This window comes from Mus caroli, unplaced genomic scaffold (genome assembly GCF_978045245.1).
Source record: "Mus caroli unplaced genomic scaffold, Mus_caroli_1 scaffold_2, whole genome shotgun sequence".
In the NCBI taxonomy this organism is placed as follows: Eukaryota; Metazoa; Chordata; class Mammalia; order Rodentia; family Muridae; genus Mus; species Mus caroli.
In genome coordinates, this window is record NW_028227257.1 from 87,237,183 (window position 1) to 87,258,790 (window position 21,608).

General features: G+C 48.7%; 1 protein-coding gene across 1 annotated transcript in view; it reads left to right on the plus strand.

Annotated features, from left to right (window-relative positions):
* The window catches only part of Tspan18 (tetraspanin 18), a 133,779-nt gene that overhangs the window by 16,985 nt on the left and 95,186 nt on the right, over positions 1-21,608 (plus strand). Inside the window, exon 2 of the mRNA XM_029472728.2 lies at positions 5,356-5,436. The gene's annotated coding sequence lies outside the window, so the exon portion shown is untranslated. The remainder of the gene's footprint in view (positions 1-5,355; positions 5,437-21,608) is intronic.

The window sequence follows — 21,608 nt, forward strand, 5'->3', positions numbered from 1 at the left end:
TAGCTTCATTAAGGGCCACCTGGGACCCATGCAATGCAGGATTCAGCAGGAAGGCATCCCAGCATGCCTGGGTTCTGCTCACCCTCCACTCCCAAGCTAACCACCCCCTCCCCTGAAGCTAATTTAAAACAAAGCAAAACAAAGCCATGGCTTGATTTGGAGCCATGGATGGGGGAGCTTTTATCTGTCAGCAACAACACCTAAGGTGGGCAAAGGGCCAGCCTGGGTTCCGGGTCTTGGCATGAATCCCCTGCAAGGTGTTCAGGAAGAGCCGGATCTGGACTCCATCACCTCTTCCAGGGACCCAAGTCTCAGAATCCTGGTCTCGGGGCTCACTAGCAGCTAGGAGGTGTTATGGTGGCTGCAGTGGAGAGCAAAAAGCCAGGGCAAAGAAGGGGGGTGCAGACAGGGAGAGGAATAGAGTGAGGGGCTGTAGGTAGAAGCTGGGTAGGAAAAGATGGGCTGTCTTCCTCCTAGAACAACAGCTGCTGATGCGGGACCTGCCACACCAAACCCATGTTCTTCAACATTATCTGGGAACAATGTAAGGAATAGTCCAGAGTCCAGCTGTTGCTGATTAGATGCTGGCTTGTGACTAGGGAGGAGACATAACTGTTCATTGGGCAGAAACCTCAGAAAAAGAGGGGTGGGCTCCTAGGAGCATAACTAGGAAACACTCATTTTGGTCACTCCCAATTGTTTTATTGTGATAAATAAATGCACATCATGCATTCACCATCCTGAGCTCACTAATATGCTTGAGTGTGTGTGTGTGTGTGTGTGTGTGTGTGTGTGTGTGCATGTGTGCTGAAAGCCAGAAGTCGTCACTGAGTGACTTCACTTTTTGAGACAGAGGCTCTCATTGAACCTACGTAGAGTTTGCTGATTTGGCTAGACCGCCCGGCCAGCTAACCCAGCAGTCCAGTCTGAGCCTCCACAGAGCTCATGGGTGCTGGGGACCCAGGCTCGGGTCCTCTTTCTTTCACTCTTAACTGATGATTTTAGAGATCCATTTGTCCTCCACCTGTCCTTGTATCATCCACCCACCCACCCATCCAACCATTTACATACCCTCCTACTCACACATCATCCATCTATTCACCTACCCATCCATCCATCCAACCATTCACCCCCTCCCATCCATACATCTATCCAACTTTCTTTGTGCCTACCCACTTATCCCATATCTTTAAGTCTCCATAACCACCCCACCCCCACATTCACCCACCATCCATTTATCCAGTCACACATCCATCCATAATTCATTCATTTAAGCCCTGCAAACGTCTACCTGTCCACCCACCCACATGTCTACCCACCCTCTCTCTCTCCATTTCTGCAACCAACTCTAACTTGACTACTACTTTCAGCCATTCACATCTTCTCAAGTCATTCTCCACCTGCCTACCATCCACTCCCCTAGCAGCCATCCATTCAACCAGCAATTATTTACTAAGCCTGGGCCTGAGGTTCACAAAAGGGCAAAGAATGTTAGGATTCTGTCCCTATTTTGGCTACAGTCAGGTCAGTGGGAAAGAAATCACAAAACCCAAACAATATATATTCTCTTACCCCCACACCCAGACACGCTTTATTAGGGTAACATAAGAGAACCGTGTTTTATCATGTCTGCCATGATACTGGGAACACTCATCAGAAAAGATGATTGAAGGAAGGTTTTGAAGGTGGTTAGGAGTTTGGCAAGTGTTGGGAGGGGTAAAGCTCAGAGCTGGAAAAAAGGAAAAAGGGGATTCCAGGAGGAGGGAGCATTAGTTACATAGAGCCACGCAGGCTGGCAGGGTCGCTCAGGTGAGTTCAGTCTGACAGGAGTGTGTGTTCCTACCGTAAGGACCGGAAGATGGGCCTGGGAGCCAGTGGAAGAGCAGATGATAAAAGATCTATGTATCAGCAGAGGGAGGCCAGGAAACCATCTGCAGCAAGACAGACACGGTGCTTGCTGTACGCTTAGGGGCTCACTGTGACATCAGAGATGGCAGGCTGGTGGGAACAGAGGCTGGAAACTGGCAGTCAAGCCTCAATCCTCTCTGCAGCCAGTGGACAGGCAATCATGAACTTGAGCCTTGGTGGACATGGGTAGAAGCCCCGAGGATGAGGGATTTAGAAGGAGCTGGAAGAGGAAGTGTACCGGGAGAACCACACAGCAACATATGGCATGTTGGTTTCATCGGGGCTATGAGGACTCACCAGGCAACATTGTAAAGGCAGAGGGCATTATCAAGGGGGTACATGATTTTGTGTGAGCCTGCTATGTTTATATACTTATCTAATATGTATGTGTATGGGTGTTTTATCTGCATGGATGGGTACACTTCACATGCACACCTGGTGCCCATGGAGGCCAGAAGAGGCCATCAGGTCCTCTCAGTCAGTGTTATAGATGCTTATGAGCTGTAGTGGGTATAAGAGCAGCCAGTGCTCCTAACTGCTGAGCCATCTCTCCATCCCCAACCTGCTGTATTTAAATCAAAAGATAGGGATTCTGGAGAGACAGATGCTCATAAGTCCCGTCAGTCCAGGCTTTCACTGTGAAGAGATTTTTAAGATGTCACTTTTTTCCAAAATTAATTTTTACTATCTCAGAAACCAGGCTGAATCAGGTAAAAAGTGAGGTCATAATTAATTAAATTAACTGGTGCTATTAGGTGTAATTAAAACTCAGTGATTATGATCTTGGAACTTGGTGTCGGGTTCCCTGCTGCCTCCATCTTTGCCTTTCTCAGGGAGTCGCCCACCAGCACCCCTAGTTACCAAACTTGGCTGTCCTTCAGACGAGGTTTTGCGACTCTGTGTAGGTAGATCTCTTGTGGTCAAGGCCACTTTCTGAGCTAGATTTCATTCAAGGCTACCTCAGATGTCAGGGCAAGCTTTGTCCAAGATAAATCTGGCCTACAAGAGTGGCAGTCGGCTGGCAGTTGAGCCCCTTCTGCTCTGCCCCCGGCCTTTCCTTTCATCAGGTCAAGGGTCACTGCCCACTTCATCTGGCTGCCATTTTTCCACATTTGCTTCCTCAGATCCTTTTCTTGTCTTCCACGGGTGCTCTGGCTGGAACATGGGGGAAAAAACCCTCCCCAGAGGCAGAAGGAGTGAGAAAGAGATCCCAGGAGAGTGGCCTCCCTGGGAAAAGGCTTGGCGGAAGGTTTGTCTGTCCTGCCTATGTGGTCACAGCTCATCTTCTTTAGGCTGCAGGAAGGAGGGATCTGTCTGCCCTACAGATGCTCCAGTGGGAACAGCACACATGGAAAGTGATTTTGTCAGAGCTGGGCCCTGTTCAACCTCCTGACACGAAGCCCGCAGCTGCTTCTGGCTGGAGCCTTTAATTTCGTTAATGTGTGACATTCACCCAAGCTGCGTAGCTGACGGGCATGCTTGACATTAATACGTGTTCTGAGTGTTCCCTTGAGCTCATAAAAACTCATTATCAGTTCTGAGCCAGTAAATGCAGTTCCTGATCCTCAGAGGTGCCCCGGGCAGTAGAACCCTAGACATCTGTCTTCACCAGCCGTCAGACTCCTCCCTTTGTCCTGGGACTCAGTGTCTCAGCTCCTGGGAGGGGACCAAGACAGATGTCCCCAAAGCAGAAAACTTGTTTCAGGTTTACAAGTAAGACAAGAGGCAGCTTCTGACTGGACTTGCTGTGTGTGTATCTCTCTGATAAAGACATGCTGAAGTGGACATAAAGGCACGGTGGTAGAAAGGTTCTTGTGTCTTGAAATAGACATGGTCATGGTATCTGATAAGCAGATGGTAAAGAAGTTTTCCCCACAAACACCATGGGATATGTTAAAGGCCAGGAGTATAGCCATTCTTACCTTTGAAGGGTATAGTGCCTCAGTCTCATGAGGTGTCGGTTCTGTGTGTCAGGACTCCGTATGTGGTCCTGTATGTGTATCATGGAGGTGCGTGCCACACCGTCAGATAGTCGTAGCTGTGGGTCACAGTCTACAGCTGCAGACAGTAGTAGATGTGGGTCACAGTCTACTGCTGTATCAAAAGTTCTATCGAGTATTTGGGTGGATAAGGATGCTCACTTCTGTGTCTAAAATGAAAAATATAATCAGAGCACTGGGGAATAGGAGGTAGAAGGATCGGGAGTTCAAGGTCAGCCCTAGCTACATAGTGAGTTGAAGGTCTTCATGAGGCTAGGTGAGACTCTGACTCCAAAATACAAAAACAAACATGTCCAGGTGTGCACATGTGTGTATATGTTATGTATGTGTGCTCTTGTATATTGTGTGTGTGCTTGGATTTCTTCAACTAAAGCTGTCTTCTGGCCCATTATACATGAGGTTCCCAGGGCTCACACTGCCTGATGGTGCTGCAGAGATAGCCAGATAGGCCCAGGCCTTGCCCCAAGTGGTACTGCTCCCGATTGGTTAGTGCACTGAAATCTCTCTCATGTAGGGGACCTTAAACTCACTCAAGTCCTACTGGGAACTCCCTCATGTGCAAGCCGTGCCCGTGTCAGTCTGGGCTCCCCAGGTCTAAGTTCCTTGCCAAAACTTTCCTTTAGACTGAAAAGTTGGCTTACCTCCTCTATGCTTAGGGTCTTCAACCCTGAAGCAGGCAGGCTTTCTTGTGCTGGTGTCCTGGTTCCTGTCTGAGGCTGCGTGACAGCACAGTTCCTCCACTGTTCAATTTGGCTCAGTTTTTGTGGTCAGATGGTCACAACTGCAACCGTGCTTCCTCCTATTTGCCATGGTGGCTGTAAGCCTTGTTTAAGTTATTCCTCTGTGCAATGACAAACCAGTTCCTAGGACTAGCCTAAGCCTTGACTAGTCAATACGTCACTAGGATGTGGTGAACTTTACCCTTCCTCTGTAACTCCTCCTCCTCCTCCTTCTCCTCCTCCTCCTCCTCCTCCTCCTCCAAGTGACAGGAAAGTATGGACTTCTGGGCAGCACTGTGGAGGTGAGATGTCACCTCCGAGCCCTCTCTTCTGGCTGCTCATCTCTTCGTGCACAGTACTTGAAATTATAGGTCTGCCCAGAGAGCCTGCATTCATGAGATGATGGTGGACTTCCCTTCTTCTTCAGCTATCAGAAAGCCCTTTGCAGCTCAGAGCAAAGATATACGTGCTGGCGCTGGGCTTCACAGCTCATTGTCTCGGGCACAGGAGTCCCGGTGGTCTGGGACTGGTGTGGGAAGACTGACAAGATGGAAGATGCGTTCCTGGGGGGGCTTGGGCTCTATGCCCTGCTCTGGGAGTCCTTGTCTGGTACAGATTCCAGGGGAAGGGGAGCCTGGGGTGAGAGTGTGTGCCAAGTCTGGGCAGAAGAACTCTGGAAGCCACAGGTCATGCCCCACTAACCCTTGCTTTCTCTCTTCTCCCTCTAGAGTTGCCCCAAAGCTCTCATCGGGAGACTTCAAAAGGATCTCTCCGTTCCTTTCCAGAAAGGAAAAGGACAGCTGGAAGAGGTAGGATGTCTTGACATGGTGACCTGGCTTGTTCAATCAGATAACTGAACTTCTCATCTGTCCCCTTCCCTCCAGGACCAGCCTTCGGAGGGAGGGGGTGTCTTTGGGCTCCTGCCCTAGGGATAGAGGTCAGGGGAGGGCAGCTTTACATCTGTCTCCAGCTCCTGATGTTAATTCAGGGGTGGCAGAAGCAGCTGGGGGACCATCCAGAAGTGGGGTCTAGCTCTCAGAGGAGGGCACAGCTCCAGGAGCCCTTTCTGGTCATCTCAGCATCCACCCTAGTCTGAGGACTGTGAGGGTGACATTTAACATTTAACATCACAGGACTAGTGTCTGTCCTCTTGTCCATGGTGATACTGGGCGTGGTAAGACTGACTTCTACCTCTGGGGCTCTGGTACCCCAGAAATGCTGGGTGACCTCATGGAAGGTTCCTGTTTGAGGAGTTCAGGCCTACTGTCTCCTGGCTAGCTGCAGCCACTTCAAGGTGTGATCTCGGCATTATTTCTACTTCCATTTTAAAAGAGAAGAGAAACCTGGTCTCAGAGGTGAAGAGACTTTCTCAGGGTCACAAAGCACCGAGTGGCAGGGCGGGGTTTGGATCCCTGACTGAACAGCACCAGAGTTCTGGGTCCTTTACTCATTCCATGACTTGATGGTCAAGATTAAATGAAACCTGTGAACTAAGTTGCCTGTGTGAAATTCTGGTTCTTGAAAAAGCATGAAGCTGTTTGTTCTTTTGTCCTGAGTTTGTTCTTTTACACTGGACTTTTAATAAAATGCCCAGGGGTCTTGTTTTTTTTCTGTTTTTTTTTGTTTGTTTGTTTGTTTGTTTGTTTGTTTGTTTGCTTGGTTGGTTGGTGGTTGGTTGGTTTTTGTTTTTGTTTTTTCTGTTCCTAAACCTAGAAGAAGAGTAAGTAACATCTTCTCACATTGTCTGGGGAGAACTGCAATGAGGAAGAGTCTAGAAGTATCCTACAGTTCCTTGTGTGAGCCCCTCTGTTGCTTTCCCCCTGCCAGGGGTGGTTGTTGTATAGGCACACAGATTTGCTTTAACATTTTTCTATCTAGCTGCCCTGCTGTCTGCGGCTGGCCCACCCTCGGCTGTCTTCCTCGTTCCCGATTCAGTTCCTCATCTGTCTTTCTGCACTGGGCAGCAGGCTGCCTGTGGGTCAGTCTGGCTGGGATCTAAGACCAGGTGGCTAGGAAAAGCTTGGATTGGCTGAAGGTCAAGTGGACAGTGGGCTTTTGGACATCTGTAGCCTGCAGTTTTCTAGCTCTGAAACCTCCAGCAGTAGCTTCAGCCTTGATTCCCCACAGAAGCCTGACAGGTGAGCCTGGGCCCTCCTGCAAGCAGACAAATGCTAGTCACAGGAACAACATAAAATGGCCTCAAATTAACAGGCAGAGGCCAGGGCTGCACGGCCCTACCTTGTGCGGGGGCCTAGCTGCAAACGACCAACAACTCATCCGTGAAGAAGGCATGAACCTCTTTGGGCCTGGGTGATGCACAGGGTTATCCTGGTCAGCCTCTCAACCACCCTGAAACCCCAGCACTCTTACCCAGTGTCCTGAGGGAAGGTGATGGCCGGAGGGAGTCACCTTCCCTACTTGCTTAAAACAGTGACAGCTCTCTTGGGGTCTTGTAGCCTCTCAGAGGACCTTCCTAAAAATACCCAGGCTTCCGGGTGTGAGCGCCGGTGTTTATCGCTGAAGAATGATGCTACCCAGGAGACACATGCCTTTTCCTGTGCTAGTCTAAAAATGGCTGGGAGAGGGGTCTGGCTTGTGTCAGTGAGCACTCAGCTCTGAAGTCGTGGGGCTTGAGGCCATCAGGGTGTGAGCTGCCTTTCCCAGCTTCTACTCCAAGCTGACATAGCTCTCCCAGTCACCCTTCCTGAGCCCTTTTAGCAGGTAACTGTTGATTGTACCAACACCCAAAAGCCAACTTCATGAGTTTCCTATGGGTGGGGCCGTTTAAGCTTAAGAGAAACAGTGACCTGCTCCAGGGTGTGTGTCTACCAAGAGATTAGGGGCGAGCTCAGCACACACCTCCTGACCCTGTTTGCTGAACGGGCAATGGGCACACCTTCCAGCCTGACTCTAGCTAGCTTCTGATCCCAGCCAGGAAGAGAAGCCAGTCGTCTGTCCTCGATGCTGGATGTGATACTGAGATACAGTGATTCTCATATACTGGTTGGGTTTCAACTTCTTCCCTGTGTGTTTTCAAGGTGCAAAAGGAATCCGCTGTGGTGGTAGTCACATTTGCCAGTGGTTCATCGCTAGGCATGAGGGCACCATGTGGTGGGGAGAACTTCAGGCTCCCTCCTTGCTTGCTGTCAGCCTGAGCGATGGCATCAGTCTATCCTCTAGCCCATGAAGATGCCCATGAGCATCTCTACTTACAGGGCAATGACTGTGATGATGGAAAACCAGTGTCCCCAAAAGATGACGTCATTGTCTTGCTGCCATTTCCACACAGCCTAGCCCGAGACCTCCAGCCAGAACATAACTCCATGAGCCATGTTCCAGCTCACGCCTTCTATAGCTTTCTCCTGGCTCTGTGCCTGAGATACATGAACTGAGGGGCCTCTTCCCCACTTACCTCACTATCCTCCAGAACTTTCTAGCGTCAGGCTGGTCCTGTGTGTACCTGTAACTCACAACAGCCCCTACTGTTTCTTCCCCCTTTGAAGATCTCCAGCTCAGATCTGTGCCCCCTTCCCTTTACAAGGTCAGGGCTGCTGTTTTGTTTCATGTATTTTTAGATTTATATTACTTTTGAGTGTATTAGTGTTTTTTTGTTTTTTGGTTTTTTTTTTTGCTTGTATGTATGCATCACATATGTGCCCGGTGCCTATAGAGGTCAGGTGAGGGCATCAGGTTGCCTGACTGTAAGCCACCAAGTGAGTGCTAGAAACTGAGCCCTCATCCTCTGTGAAACCAACAGGTGTTCTTAACCACCAAGCCATCTCTCCAGCCTCTCAAGTTCAGTTTTAAGTCTACACAAAAAAGTTCACTGGGGGAGTGGGGTGGTACACACTGTGGTCCCTACAGAAGGCATGGCCAGAGGAGCTTCTGTCTGGGAACCTGCAGATCCCTGGCTTGGTTGTCATGGAGCCAGTAAGAGAGGCCTGCTTGCTCGCTGGGGTCTCCATTCCAGGACATTTTGGAGAGATAATAATGTCTTCATTTCCCCAGCGAGCAAATTGATTCTCTGTGTCACGCAGCAATGATGAGCAGACACTGCCCGGAGAAGCTGTTACTGTTTAATAATGATGCAAATCCAAGCTGTGAATCACAGCTGGAGAAGGACTTGAGCGACAGACTGAGTCGGATGACACTGCATCATCAAGGGCCCTGTCAGTATCAGAGAAAGGTAGTGACAGGCCTAAGGTCACACAGCAAGCAGCAGTAGAACCGGACCTCACTATATGTCTTCTGCCCTGCTCTGTACCCTCTTTTCTTGGTGAAAATCGAATATCATCTTAAACAGCCTGTAAACAAAGGAAGAAGTCTGGCCCCTCATGCAATGGTGCAGGCTTTCTTTCCTTCATTTTTTGTTCTAAACGGATATTACTTTCCAGAGAATGTTCAGGTCCATAGCAATTGGAGGGAAGGTGGGGAGCATTCTGATATGCCCCCCATCACCACAGACACAGCCACCCATTGAGAACGTACCTCACTGAGACTGTGCCATAGTCATTGGACACCCACTGGCATGTCACTGCCGCAGTCTGAAGCCTATGTGGGGGATCACTCACGTCAGTTCTGTGTGTTCTGATAAATGAGAACAAACATGTCACGTGCCTCCTATGGAAGGGTCCATAAGACAATCTCACTTCCCTAGAGGTGTTGAAGCCCCACCTGGTCGTTCCCCCCTGCCTCCTCGTCCCAGCACCCACGTGGGTTTTTCTGTCTCCACAGCGCTGCCTTTCCCAGGGCGTCTCCTGACGCTGTAAATCTGAGTCCCAAGCCTGCCATTGAATCTGCATTTTCTTGTGACTAGAGGGCTCGCCTCTATCCCTTACATCCCTCCCTTCTTCCCTTCCTTTCTAAGACAAAGTCTCACTCACCATGTAGCCCTGGCTGGCTTCCACCTTGCAATTCCCCTGCCTCAGCTTCCTAAGCACTGGAAGTACAGGTGCAACCACAGTGCTGGGCAAGGTTATCTAGGGTTTTTTTTTTGTTTTTGTTTGTTGTTGTTTTTGTTTTCCTTTACGAATTGTATAGTTTCACATTTTACATTTAGGTCTGTGCTCCATAATTTATGTAAATGATGGCAAGCCTTTGTCTAGATGATGGTGATGGTGAGAGTAGTGGTAGCAATGATGGTGGTGGTTCTGATATACTCATGGTGCTGGCGGTGGTTATGATGACGGTAGTAATGGTGATGATGGAGGTGGTGATGGTGGTGGTGGTTGGGATGATTATGATGGTGGTGATAATGGTGATGATAATGATGATCCCAGTGGAAATGATGGTAACCATGGTGACGATGACTTATGTGCAGTGTCTAGTTTCCCCAGCACTACTTGTTGGATAGACTCTTCTTTATCATGTCACCTTTGCTTCTCTGTCACAGACCAACTGGTAGGATTTATGTGCTCTGTGTCTGCACTCAGGTCTGTTCCATTAACAAGTCTGCCAGTCCCACATGGTCATGATTGCTCTAACAGTGCAGTATGTCTTACTTAACCTCAGCAGCTCTGTCTCCCAGTCTCTGTTCTTTCACTCTGGATAGGTTGGCCTGGTGAATTGGCTTTTGGTTCTGCCTGTCTATGGAAACCTTAGAACCAGTTTGTTATTATCCACAGATATCTAGAGAGATTTTGAGCAGAGGCTGATGAATCTGGAGCTCTGGTTCGGCATCCCTGATGAGTGGGCAGTAGTGAATCCTCCCACCCATGAACATAGACAGTCTTTCTTGACTTTGGTTTTCCTTTGGTTCTTTTCATCCGAGTTTTGTGTTTTTCCAAATTGGTCTAGTACAAACCTGAAGTATTCCTTTTGTTTGGGTCTTAGTAGAAATGGTTGTCTGCTCTTAGATTTATTTTATTTTATTTTTAAGTATAAGAATGTGCCAAAGTTATGTGCACACCAGTGAAAGTGCTCGTGGAGGCCAGAGACACTGGATCTTCTGGAGGTGGAATGAGAGGCAGTTGTGAGCTACCTCACGCGGGTACTGGGAACCAAACGCAGATCTCCCACAGGAGCAGTGTATGTCCTCAACTGCTGAGCCATCTTTCCAGCTCTGTTGTTTAATTTCAGATTTCTTATGCTTATTGATATGTGAGAAAGCAGTTGGTTCAGTAGAACGACGCCTCAGTGTGTTAGGCTAGGTTTCCCACAAGAATAAAAACAAGAATCAACAGTGTGTGTGTGTGTGTGTGTGAGAGAGAGAGAGAGAGAGAGAGAGAGAGAGAGAGAGAGAGAGAGAACAAGGAGGAGGAGGAGGAGGAGGAGGAGGAGGAGGAGGAGGAGGAGAAGGAGAAGGAGAAGGAGAAGAAGAAGAAGAAGAAGAAGAAGAAGAAGAAGAAGAAGAAGAAGAAGAAGAAGAAGAAGAAGAAGAAGAAGAAGAAGAAGAGGGCTTCTGCAAAAATGGAGGCCGAAGAGAACCGAGGCCAACAGTTGGAAAGTTGGAGATCCAGCAGAACCAATGGCGTGAGTTTCTGTCTGAGGACAGGAGAGAAAGGAAGGACAGCCAGTGTCCCAGGTCATAAAGTCACGCAGTACTTTCTCACTTAGAGTCTTAGTGCATTTTGTGCTACTACAAGATACTCAAGGCTGTACAATTTTAAAAGAGCAGCTCCCTGCCCCCTCCTGTAGAGGCTGGGGAGCCCTGCCTCGGCCTCCCAAGTGCTGGGATAAAAGGTGTGTGCTATCATGCTCTACTACATAAATGCCTATGTATGTGCACATGTGCGTTATGAATACACGAGGCATGTGTGCATGAGTGTGCCTGGGCTTGTGGGGAAGGGGTCAGAAGACAACTTTCTAGAACTGAGTCTCAACTTCTACTCGGGGTGCCAGGGGTTGAACTCAAGTCATCAGGCTTGAATTGTAAGCTTCTTACAAGCTGAGCCATCTCACTGGCCCCTAAGACCTTCAAAGAGAGAAAGAGAGGCAGGCAGACTGGCTAAGCTATACAGACATAGTCTTTGGAAGTGTCCATACATACTATTAAAACCTGCTATAGATTGCAGCAATTACTTAGGCCCGAGGAGTTTGCAGCTGTCACTCAGACCCTGTGAGATTACAGCAGTCACTCAGACCCTGTGAGGTTGTAGCTGTCACTCAGACCCTGTGAGGTTGTAGCTGTCACTCAGACCCTGTGAGTTACAGCAGTCACTCAGACCCTGTGAGGTTGTAGCTGTCTCTCAGGACCTGTGCGATTACAGCAGTCACACAGACCCTGGCTCTCCACAGGGTCATCCTCAAGGCAGTGCTTCATTCCTGACCCTGCTCAGAACTATTTTCTCTTAGTTAGTGTAAAGTTCAAGTTTGTTTTTTAATTTGATGTGCATATGTGTGTATATGTGTGCATATGTGTGTACATATGTGTGTGTGCATATGTGTGTGTGTTTAATATGATGTGCATATGTGTGTGTGTGTGTGTGTGTGTGTGTGTGTGTGTGTGTGTGCAGAGGCCTGTGGAAGTTAGAGAAGGCACTGGAGCCTCTGGAAATGGAGTTACCGACAGTTTTGAAACATAATGTAAGTGCTGGGACTTGAACTTTGAAGCATAATGTAAGTGCTGGGATTTGAACCCAGATCCTCTCCAAGGCCAGTAAGTCGCTCTTGGTGGCTAAGCCATTTCTCTCTCCCCTGGTTTGAGGTTTGTCTTAAAATTCCAAACATGCAAGTCTTATGCCTGTCACTTGTCCCCTGGAAGGATAGCTCTCTGCCCTGTCCCTCACTAGTAATGTGGAAATGGCTCCCAGGAGTCCTTGTAGGAGGATGGGATGGAACTAGGTGAGGACAGAAAAGAGGCCTGTGACAGAGTCCTTCCATATGGCTCTGGAACTTCAGGTGCCCTGTCCTGGAGACAAACCCTAAATTGGTACCTGTTCAGATGTAGCTTTCGATGGACAGAGTCTCGGGTACCACCTTTGTGTCTGACGTGGTGTTTGAGGAAGCTTGGTCCCCAGAGTGGCAGCTTATCCTGGTGATCTCTTGGAAGTCAGTCAGTCCCACTTGCTTAGCTCAGGGAGACCCCATCCTTGCCCATTCCCCCCTCCCTCTCTCTCCACCCCTTTCCCTTTCAGTACAGCTTGGTGTGGAGGCAGCTGTTTTAATTAAAAGTTGCATAAACACCAAGAGATAAAGATCCAGGGGTTTTGTTTTGTATCTCTGCCAAGACTCCCCAGACAGTCTTTTCTGTAGGAAAGGTCCCTCAGGAGCTAAGATCAACTTCAAAGAGAATACTTCTTAGGAACCGTGGAGCCACAAGGCAAGCATGTTCGGCAGGAGACCCTGAGGCTAGAGCATGAGGTGCTGTCAGCCTGTCTGCTGTCTTGCTCTCAGAGTCCTCTGGCTTGTTCTGCATCCTGTAGTGTCAGTCTGAACGGTGACTCTTGAGAAAGGCAGAGAATTCGATGACAGAGAGGGGTACAAGCCAAAGGCTGGAATTGGGATTTCCCAGTGTCCCAATATCATCTATCCCAGGCCTTGAAAGCCTCCTGGAGGCAGTGAAGAGAGCCAGAGCAGCACTGGCCACTTCCTTCAGAGAGGTCCTTGTGGTTTTTAGGAAGTCTTAGCACATGGGAATAGCCAGCCCTGGCGTTTGTGTGCAAGCGGTCTCTATTGCTCATTCTCCTCCCCTCCTCTCCCCTCACAGACATTCCTAGCATCTCTTGGTGTAGATATTCCAAACCCCAGTCTCCGGCCTGAAAGTGCTTGCTATAGGTTAGACCACCAGAGTGCTCTCCAAAGATAACAAGGATTGCATGAGCATGTCTGTTGTTGTTCAAGTGGAAAAACAGCAGTTGGGAGCTTGGAAAATGCACCGAAGCTGTTGCTCGCCCTCAGGATGAGAGGCCCTTTCCTTTCCTGCCTTTGTTCAAGCCTGCCCAGGCGCGGCTTCCATGGAATCCTGGCTAAAAGGCCTCTCTGTTAGCTTCCTGCTTTTCTTTACTCCTGTCTCTCACTGCAGGACCGTGTGTGTGTGTGTGTGTGTGTGTGTGTGTGTGTGTGTGCATCCCAGCAGAGGGTAAGGGCCTCTGCTGCCCACAGAGCCACTCACTTCCAGAAGCCACCATTGTCTGATTGCCTCTTGAGAACCTCTCCAGATCTCATGAGCAAAATTAAACTCGGACTCTACACAGGCAGGAAAGACATTTGTACATGTGTGATCATGTGCATGTTCAAGCGTGTGGGCACACAGCTGCCAGTGTGTGTGGAGGCCAGAGGACACCTCCAGGTGCTAGTCTTCCTTAGGAACATACAGTTTGGCTTTTGAGGCAGACTCTCGACCTAGAATGTGGGATATTTTCCCACTTCCACATCCCTAATGCTGAGATGGCAATGTCTGCCATGTTTGGCTTTTTACAGAGTGTGGGGATGAAATGTAGGCCCTCCTTGTATGATGCACGGGCTAGTTTTACCTCGACTTAACATAGCTAGTCACTGGAGAGGAGAGAGCCTCCATTGATACAATATATCTATAAGATCCAATAGTAGGCAAGCCTGTTGGCCCCATTGTGGGTAGGGCCACCTCTGACCTGGTGGTCCTAGGTTCTATATGAAAGCAGGCTGAGCAAGCCACAAGGAGCAAGCCAGAAAGCAGCACTCCTCCATGGCCTCTGCGTCGGCTCCTGCCTCTAGGTTCCTGCCCTGCTGGAGTTTCTGTCCTGACTTCCTTCTGCGATGTGGAAATGTAAACCAAATAAACCCTTTCCTCCCCCAAGTTGCTTTTGGTCATGATGTTTCATCATGGCAGTAGTGACCCTAACTTGTTCACCTGGCAAGCATCTAACAGACTAAGCCCAAGAAATATATTTCTAGGATACCCAGTCCTGGGCAATATTTGTTGTACCATGCACTCTTGTGATATCAATGGGAAGATGTGTTGTTTATCTGAAATTTATACCTAGCCCACTATTCTGTGTTTTATCTGGTAACTCTATCCTTTGAGTATTTTTGAGATCGTGTATCAGTAAGGTTTTGCCACTGTAACAAATGCCTGAGATGAGCCACTTATAAACAGATAAGGTTTATTGGGGATCATAGTCTAGGATGCCTCAGTCATACATGGTTGGCCCCGTTGCTTGGGGCTTTGATGGAGCATCCTGGTGAGAATATGTGGCCAAGCAAGACTGTTTATCTCACAAGAGGGGAGGGAAAAGAAAGAGAGACAGGATTCAACTAAACCCCTTCAAGGACACACAGCCATTGACCTGCAGACTTCCTGCTAAGCTCCTGTTCTGGTTAGTTGGATTTTTGTTTGTCTGTCTGTCTGTCAACTTGTCACAAGCTAGAGTTCTCTGAGAAGAAAACTAAGAAAAACAGTTCCATCATAATTTAAGACATTTTTAAAATTAATGATTGATGTGGGAAGGCTCAGTTTACCATGCGTAGTGCCATCGATGGGGCTGGGGCTGGGGCTGGGGCTGGGGTGGGGGCTGGGGGAGGTGAGGAGATGACTCTGAGAAAGCAAGCTAAGCAAGCCATAAGGAGGAGCAAGCCAGTAAGCAGCACTCCCCCTGTGGTCTCTGTCTGAGTTCCTGCCTCGGCTTCCCTCAGTTATCACTGATAGGCTGTGATCGGGCCATGTAAGATGAAATACACCTTTCATCCCCAAGTTGTTTTTTGATCATGGTGCCTTCATCACAGCAGCAGAAGGCAAACTCTTAAAGTGCTTCCACCTCCCAGGAGAGCCAGGTACCAAGCCTGCAGCATGCAGGTGTGTAGGGTCATTCCATCTCCCTTTGGAAGGGCACTGAGAAGGACGTGTGGGTGACGTCTTAGGGGTCCTGGGGCTGTATGGAGGACTTTTTCTCAACATAGTCTCACTGCAGGCCCCTGCTGGGGGAGGCTGCCTTTCCAGTGGTCCATTTTTTGGGAACTTTCTGTACCCCTTACATACTTGAGTTTCAAGAGGCAACGATATGTAATCAGTTAAGTTGTAGTTAATATAGAAACCCTGTGTCTGGTAGATTCTTTCCCGTTTCATGGGGGGACTATCCACAAATCCACTGAAGTTTAGCACACTTGGGGTCACTGGGTCTCTGAGGATCTCCTCTAAGCACACCCTATCTTCATCCTCCTTTTGGTAGCCTCCAGTGACTGTGGTGTTTGGTTTGTGACATAGTGGTGTCAGTTAACCCCCTCTTAGGACTCTGGGCTGCCGCCTCCATCTTCAGTGGAGGCAGAAGCAAGAATGGTTTTCCTCCTGCCATGATGGTTTGAGTGAGTTGAGTCCTGGACTACAAATGCCTAGAGCAGCAGCTCTCAGCCTGTGCGTCACGGCTCCTTTGGGAATAGCATATTGGATATCCTACATATCAGACATTTACATTACAATTTACAACACTAGCAAAATTACAGTTATGAGGTAAGAACGAAATAATGTTATGGTTGGGGGTCACCATAACCGAGGAACTGTATCAAAGGGTCACAGCATTAGGAAGGTTGGGAGTCATTGCTCTCCTAGAGGTTGGTGACTTCCTTCCATCTATTGGTGACTTCATTTTAATTCCATGACAGCTTTTGGTGTTAAAGATTTAAGCTAAGTGTCAGACCACTAAAAAGTAACACTGTAGAGGAGGCTGGGAAGAAAGGGTGCTTGCTGCCTTGTGGCTAAGTGGATTTTCTGTTTAACTGAGAACCGGTTAAGCAGGACACTTGTTCTGCTTCTACCTCTGTTGTTGCCAATCTTTTGAAAATGTATTAGCCTGCTCCTTGGTTTTCCTAAGTGCACCATAATGACCATAATTGAATCTCTGTGCTGGCAGAGGATCCTCTGGGGGTGGTGGGAGCACCACGGGAAATGTCAGTCTTCACGGAGTGGCCCAGGCCTGACTGGAGGAGCCCGCAGGCATGGGTGATGTGCTCTGTGTGATCGCATTCTGTCTCCCTCCATACCCTGCACCACCAGCTCAGAGAAGCTTTTCAGACTATAGTGTGGATGGGGAAAGTCGGGTCCACCAGTGTTTGACTTACTGGTCACATCTGGCTGAGGAAAGAGCCGGGTCAAAAGCCAACAACAGTGGCCATGGTGGTGTCACCGAGAGAAGCCCTGATGCTTGAATCCAGGAGAGCTGTGAGCACCTGACCCTCAGTTTCCTCTTTGTGAGGCAGGCCTATCCTTGCACAGGATTGCTATGCTAAGATGGTGTTGGGAGTGGGCTGGGAACCAGAATTTGTGTAGATTTAAGGGGATAAAGCACACCCTCAACGGGCCATCAGGAGTAAACCTATTGGTTCTGGGATTCTGTGTGTCCACCCACTTGTCATTTTTGCCTGCCTGCTTCTTTCCTTCCTTCCTTCCTTCCTTCCTTCCTTCCTTCCTTCCTTCCTTCCTTCCTTCCTTCCTTCCTTCCTTCCTTCCTCCCTCCCTCCCTCCCTTCCTCCCTTGCTTTCCTATGGCCCTGTGGGGAAAGATCCTGCAGCTTGGATGGCCAGTTTAAATTTGGATTCTGTCCCCTTCTCCTTGTGTGACTACAGGGCCCCGGTTTCTTCCATAAGCTGGGATCCCAGCGTGACTCGAGCTGCCTTCCACAGCCACCACAGGGATTCAGCAAAGGGTGCTGGACTCCCAGACACTGCCATGGCTTTGGCACCATCACTCCAGGACTTGGTGAAGCAAGTTCAGGTCCCCAAGTTTTCATGGGGTTGGCTCATGGTGAAGAAACCATAGGAGCTGGCCTGGGTTCTACACCCTCAGCCTGGAGAGGAGGGAGACAAGCTCTTGGCCAGCTAACTTCCTTCCAGATCTCCTCCACCCCCTACCCCCTACCTGATTCCAAGGAATGGCCTCTCTGCAAAGGGACTGGCACTCTGATAGCTCTTCTGCTAGGAACCCTCCATGTATCTCTCCTTGGGCCACAAGCGTGGAGCATTTATAACTTAGGTCCTGGGGCTGGTGAGATGGCTCAGTGAAGCAGGGCTCACAACCATCTGCAACGAGATCTGGCGCCCTCTTCTGGAGTGTCTGAAGACAGCTACAGTGTACTTACATATAATAAATAAATCTTTAAAAAAAAATAACTTAGGTCCTTATCAAAGGACCTAAGGAAGGCAGAGGTGTATCCATGAGTGACCTCTGATCCCATTGAAGGGGAGGGATATTCTACTGAGATAAACTCAACCAAGTAAGCCCACTTGATGTGGTCTCTTGGGGTGCTGGGTCAGCCACTCCTGGGTCCTGTGAGTCAGTCTGCTTCTGCTCCCTGGGGAACAGTACCTTATTGTTCTTATTGGCCTTGGTCACCCATTCACCAGGATATTCTCAGGACTATTTATGGTTGGGGGGTAATGGCATCAAACCAGCTAGTCACTCTGGGGATGTATGTAGCTTAGTTGTTAAGAGTACTTTTCTAGCACGTACAAAGCCCAGGCTTCCAACTCCAGTGCTGGGTACTAGGTGTGGTGGTCCTGAAACCTGTATGCTAAGATGACCCTGTGGGTGGGCTGGGCACCAGGGTCATTGTATATTTAAAGGGATAAAGCATGACCTCCTGGTTCATCAGCCCTTGGGAGGTAGAGGCTGGAGGACCAGGAATTCAAGGTCTTCCTTGGCTATAAAGTGAGTTCAAAGTCAGGGTAGAATACTGAAGACTGTGCTTTAAAACAAACACACACAGTCACTGCTGCCGGAGCGCAGAGCCCCTACGTTGGCTTCTTTATTTATGCATTTATCTTTAATGGGAAGGCTGAGAGAAATTGCATGGTTTGTGAATATTTACAGGCAAATTACAGGGAGGAAATGAATTCACTCTTCTCCCTGACTGTTAATAGATCATGCTGGCTCCTGCCTCCCACATCCCTCCCTTTTCTTTCTTGTTGTTCCTTGTAGTCTTTCTGCCAGCCACAGAGGGGACAGCTGGATAGATGTGCCGACCTGATGGGCTGTTGCTTATCAAGTATCTACTGTATGTGGACATACAGACAGGAGTATCTTTGTATGTACAGGATACTGGGAGGCCAGAGACTGGTGGCCTAGTCACCTTATGGCTGCTATCTTGCTGGAGGCCACCATCACCTGTGTACTGAGGTATTGTCACCCAGGTTCCCGGCAGAGTTCCTGTCTCCTCACCCGCTTTGGTGGAAGAAGAGGCAGGGCTTTCCCCATCCCCCATGCAAGTCCAGGGGATGCAAGCCTTAGGGGAGGAAAGACAAGGCTGAGTGGCTTTTCTTATTTTTGAGAGAGCTCAAACTGGCCAGATGACCTTGAACTCATAATCTTCCAGCTTTTTCTACCTAACCCGAGGGCTGGGGTCACAGATGTGTGTCACAATGCTAGGGGTTGAGCCCAGGACTTTGTGCAAGCACTCCACCAGCTGAACTACAGCTTCAGCTCTGAGTAGCTTTATAAGAGTATTTGAACACCTTTAATCAGATATTAAAACATCGAATGGGTTCCCTGGGATGCTCTGGTATATTACCCTGTGTACATACAAGCATGCAGGTGTCTGCTAAGTTTTCTTGATGGATGATAGACACTGTGGTGCCACCTTTTGCAGTTCCAGGGGCTGTAAAAGCACATAGTAGGTCAACAAAATTGTGTTGGCTAATGCTGGAATCTTCCCAGCAAAGCATCCCATATCTACAGTGTTCCTGTAACAATACAGGGCTCTGCAGGTTCTAAAACTGACCCAGAACTCCCTCCCATACACACATACACACATCCATCCCTCCACGTTTTGTTCCCTCTCCCCAGAGAACTGCAGACCTTGCTGACTCTGTGACCCAATGACAGCTCAATCCCTTTGACCTTGTACAGCGCAGTCCCATCACGATTCCAGGGTTTCTGTCAGCCCAGAAGTCTTTCCTGTCCCGCTGGCCAGATGATTCAGTGTTGGTAAAGGCACTTGCTGCCAAGTCTGGTGACCTGATTTCAGTTCCCAGAACCCACAGGGTAGAAGGAGAGAACTAACTCCTGCAAGCTGTCCTCTGACCTCTACGTGTGTGCGTGGCACGGGAGCGCAAACTCACACCTATGCGTACTCATAAATAAGTACATTTAAGTGTTTTACATAAAGAAGTTTTCTTCCGTCCCTTTCCAGTCTCTCGCTGACCCCTCCCCAGAGACAACGGTGGCTTCTGTTTCTACACTCTAGCTTCATCTGTTCCCAAACATCCTAATCATGGAATCCTACAGCAGGGGTTTCCTACCTCGGGTTTCCAGGACTACGCTTAATGTTTTAAGACTCATCCTGGCCGTTGCCAGCATCAGTAGCTGATTCCTTCTCGGTGCTGAGCAGAGCTTTTCTCTCTGTGTCAGTTAACAACTTGTTTGTCCACTGGTGTTGATGACCTTCATATTGTTTCCAGTTGGGGCTATGATGTAATTAAACCTCAATGAAAACTGAGTCCAAGACTGCACTTGGAGACAGGCTCCCCTTGGCAAATGTCCTAGAGTCATAATTATTGTATCAAAGATCAAACACAGGCTTAAGGTATTAAGAGATACCCCTGAGGTGTATTCTAGAGAACTGACAGCATTTCAGGTTCCTACCTGTGGTTTCTGAAGCCCACTCAGACCCTCCACTGCTCAGCGCTTTTGAGGCTCGCTCTTTCACTTTCTCCCTTCTCCTCCTTCTTCTGTTGGTGCTCTCTGTGTCTTGATAATGTTACTGCTTTTTAGACAGAGTCTTGCTATGTAGCCCAGGCTGGGACCTTTCTTCCTGCCTCAGCCTCCTGAGTTGTATGATTGATTATAAGTCTGTGCCATCATGCATAGCTCTGTGTGTGTGTGTGTGTGTGTGTGTGAGTGTGTGTTTTCACATGTGCACAAGTGTGTATGATATGTGTGGAAGACAGAGATTAAGGTTGGGGTGCCTTTCTCTATCATGCTCCACCTTATTTTTGAGGCAGGGTCTCTCCCTGAATCAGGAACCCACTGACTGGAGAGAAAGCCCAGAGACCTTCCTGCCTCTGCCTCCGCAGCACCGAGATTACAGCACATGCTACCACAGCTTTTTAAGTGGGTGCTGTTCTCAGGCTGACTTGGAAAGCACCACTGGAATGGAACCCTCCTTACCGCCCCTGTCTTGGGCTGTACTCAGTGGAGTTTGTGATTATGAACGTGTTTTGCTATGAGCTTTCTGTCATTTGAATGTTTTCTTGCCTAAAATGATCTGTCTGCTTGTCTGCTGTGTCGGTTTTTATTTGCGTTGTTTGTTTTATTGTTAAGGGAGCTCTTCAATTTCTCGCAGAAAATATAAGGAACCCTCTTTAAGACCTTGTAAGTAGGCAAAGATTTCTTGGGCCATTAAAAATAGTAATCATAAAAGGAAGATTCAATAAATTGGACTTCATTAAAATGAAAAACCTCTGCACAGTATAAGGAAATGAACAGGAAAGCCACAGACTGGGAAACAATAACCACAGCGTGTGTATCTGGCTGTCTCGGCACTGTTTCTGAGCTAGCTCACACAGGAACCTTGCCCTGTGCCCTCACCTACGATTTTACTCCCTGAACGTGCTAGTGAGCTCTGCAGAATCTCTATCCGTCATGGATGGCCCCATGGGACTACCTGGCTCTCTGGATTGATGCCAACACCTTTGCCATGGCCATAGGTTCTGCCTCTCTCCTCTGTACCATCAACTTCAGTATTTTATGTCCTGACTCCCAGACCCCTGCAGCATCATGGGCCTCGCATAAGCTGTTCTCCAGAACACACAGTCTCTGGATGTTCCTGTAGCCTCCACGACTCACTCACAAGGCTTTCATCAGGCAAGCCTCCAGAGATCGCAGGAGCTCAGTGATATGAGAGGAGAGAGGCACAGCCACTGTGGTTGGCTTGAGAGAAACTGAGGCACGTCTTAGAAGCAGATCATCTGATACAGGCACCATACATAAATGGTTCATAGCAAAGTGGCGTGTGGGTACTGATGGGTTCAGGACACAGTAGCCATCATGCTACTGTCAGAGGCTCCACCTGGGACAACCCCTACCCCAACTGGCAACTGGAGAGAGCCTGGAGCAACAGTTGATCACCAAAACAGC